The following is a 3111-nucleotide window of genomic DNA, read 5'->3' on the forward strand; positions in this document are numbered from 1 at the left end:
AATAGATGTATTTTTTTCTACGTGTATTAAGCTTCAATAAAGTTGATTTTAAAGGTCAAGGCAAAAATAAGCTTCAAAAATATTCAAATGCAAAGTTGAAGAAATCTTTTATATTTTAAAGACATAGAATATGAGAAAAATTCAAAGATGAATCCAGATTAGGTCCACCATCCAAGAAAATGGGAAATGGAAGAAAGAAAACAACATAACTTTCCTAAGTATAAGGAAGACACAAATCTTTAGTTTAAAATGTTGATTTATCCACTGAATCCATTTATTACCTGGTCCCCTTATACTTCCATTCTAATAGAGCCACAGTGTTGGCTTCAGATCTCTGGGCATCAGTGTTAATTCAGATCCTGTCCAATAGGCCTCTTTCCATAGTGTACATTTATGTAAATGACCCTGGAGGAAGATGAGGAGAAATCATTAGTATACATTTGCCATACTATTGCAGAGTCCTCGGTACCTGATCTTTTCTTTAATCTTTGGGTTCCAGGCCTAAACAATGGTTCAAATATGGAAACTGGACAATGGATCGTGACTATATGTTAGAGCAACTACTGTCAATCTTGCATTGCATCATCCATCCCTGACTTCTTTTGATTACATAGATTGAGTAGCAGCCTGTTGGTTACCCTTCTATTTTTTTTTTTTCTGGAGGCACACTGTTTTCTATTAATCAGCTCCACACTTATCTGCAAGTCAGATTTATCATTACCCTTTGGCCTTGCTATACATCATGATAATTTTATCTACCTGGCTTTGGATGATTAAGTACTGCCACCTGTCCTCTATTATGTGCATGTAGGGGGTTAGTGGAGTTCTATTATCAATGAGCCGAGTTCTGTGATGGCATTTCTTACTGTCAGCCCTGACCTGCTAAGAAGTGCCAACACTAAACTTACTGATGCTGGTGGCCCTTCTACATGCTTCGGTAAATGGTGTACAATCAAATACAGATGTCTGGTGGATTTTCCAGCCTTCATAGTTCACCCACTTTATTTTTTTAATTTAGATTCAATTAATGAACATATAGTATATTATTAGTTTCGGAGGTAGAGTTCAGTGATTCATCAGTCTTATATATATACCAGGTGCTCCCACTTTAGAATGTATACTTCTCTGAGTGTTTTATTTTCTTCTTCTACCATCTGCTATGGCAACTCTGGTATTACTTTTTTTTAAGATTTTATTTATTTATTTGACAGAGAGCGAGAGAGAGACAGCGAGAGAGGGAACACAAGCAGGGGGAGTGGGAGAAGGAGAAGCAGGCTTCCTGCTGAGCAGGGAGCCCGATGTAGGGCTCGATCCCAGGGCCCTGGGATCATGACCTGAGCAGAAGGAAGATGCTTAACAACTGAGCCACCCAGGGGCCCCGCAACTCTGGTATTTCCATTCCCACTTACTATGAGCTGTTGCTTTATTCATGCACTTAAGAGCCACAGTAGGAGTGTATTTACACCATCTCTTGGTGTCCTTGCCAAAATTTTAAATCATATATCCTAGAAGAGTCTCTCAAATTGATAAGCTCTCTGTTCAAACAGTAATTTCTGATCCCTTGATCCAGCATCCTCAGAAACCACCTATAATCTTCCAGTTAGTGTTTGTGAAAGATGTCCAGGTCCTGCATCTCCTTTGGGATACAATCCCTTTTCTTCTTTATCATGCCCAGCATACCTCTCATTATTTGTGCTGCAACTTATAGGCACAGTGACAAGTGGATGGTGGGGCCAGATCCTGAGGCAGGCACATGTTGTCTTGCAAGAAAAAGGCTTCTGCATGGTCTTCAAGTAAGAGAAGAATGCTAATCCTTAACAGGGAGGAGCAAACTATTTCTGTAGGAGGGAAATCTGGAGATTCAAGGTTTTACAGAGGAAGAGGAGCAATCAACAATCTACCCAGGTGTCCCCATCCCACATGTTACAACCTTGGTATGGCAGATTTGCTATGAGAGTTGAGAGTTTAAACTCTTTTGAAGTTCAGCTACTCTTACATTCGTTCCTGGTCCTCAATATTTTCAGCTCTTCATGCTGAGGGAAATGAGAGCTTCTTCACATGCAATTAAGGAGAACCTCTTCTTTTCACCTCTGGCTTATCTTTTTTCCAAAGCTTCAACTAAGTTTTAAAAAGGCACTCAATTCCACTATCTTTATAGTTAGTATTTCCCTATTTTTCCAATAGTAGAAACCAATACCAGCTAATGTATTTTCTTTTACCAGCATAGCATCCAACTTCATCACCTGTGATCATTTTAACACCTGCACTACCACTTTGTGCCAGTGGCTATATGTCTTCCACTTACAACCAGCAGGACCACCTGCCACAGGCTGGATTCTCCAGGAAGCCGACTCTAAGAAGGAAATTATCATGCAGGAGGTTTAACGTGTGAAGAGGGGAGGAGGATATAGGATTTGGGCAGAGGAAGAAACTGAGATATGATGCAGTCTGGGTGAGGTTTCAGTTGACCCCATGGAGATTCCTTTTTTTTTTTTTTTTTAAGATTCCATTTATGTATTTGACAGAGAGAGACACACAGAGAGACGGAACACAAGCATGGGGAGTGGGAGAGGGAGAAGCAGGCTTCCTGCCTGGCAGGCAGCCCGATGTGGGGCTCGAACCCAGGACCCCGGACCATGACCTGAGCCAAAGGCAGACGCTTAACGACTGAGCCACCCAGGCGCCCCGACCCCAGGGAGATTTCTGAAGATGAAAAACCTTTCAGAGCTGTTCACAACTGAGTGAGAAGGATGAGCCTTTACATCTCTGTGCCAACAGTCACTGGATATGGACCACCCAAAGAAGGGGCATGACTTTCGGCAAGGTGGCTATCTTCAGCTAGAGGCACTCCCAGTAGTGGGGCAATAGCTTCTTTATTCCTGAGGGGGAATTTGGGCAGCACATCACAGAAATCATCCACCCTTCTCTTTTATATAAACACTAAAATTTGCTCTGTGTATGTGTGGTCATTGACAGCATAAGCTGAAACCATATGTACATATATAGACATACATGCTTCCAGATATATCTCTAGATATATATACTTCTAGATATAGAAACTTCTACACACACACACACACACACACACACACACACACACACACACACACA

At 41.4% G+C, this 3111-nt stretch overlaps 1 long non-coding RNA gene across 1 annotated transcript in view; it reads right to left on the reverse strand.

Moving 5' to 3' along the window:
- Positions 1 to 236: 236 nt before the first annotated feature.
- LOC141372622 (uncharacterized) overlaps positions 237 to 3111 on the reverse strand; it is a 21711-nt gene continuing 18836 nt past the window's right edge. Inside the window, exon 3 of the long non-coding RNA XR_012377951.1 lies at positions 237 to 405. This is a non-coding gene — a long non-coding RNA (uncharacterized lncRNA). The remainder of the gene's footprint in view (positions 406 to 3111) is intronic.

The sequence above is a fragment of the Callorhinus ursinus genome, unplaced genomic scaffold, assembly GCF_003265705.2.
Source record: "Callorhinus ursinus isolate GAN/ISIS: 27379988/994484 unplaced genomic scaffold, GSC_fseal_2.0 scaffold4, whole genome shotgun sequence".
Classification (NCBI taxonomy): domain Eukaryota; kingdom Metazoa; phylum Chordata; class Mammalia; order Carnivora; family Otariidae; genus Callorhinus; species Callorhinus ursinus.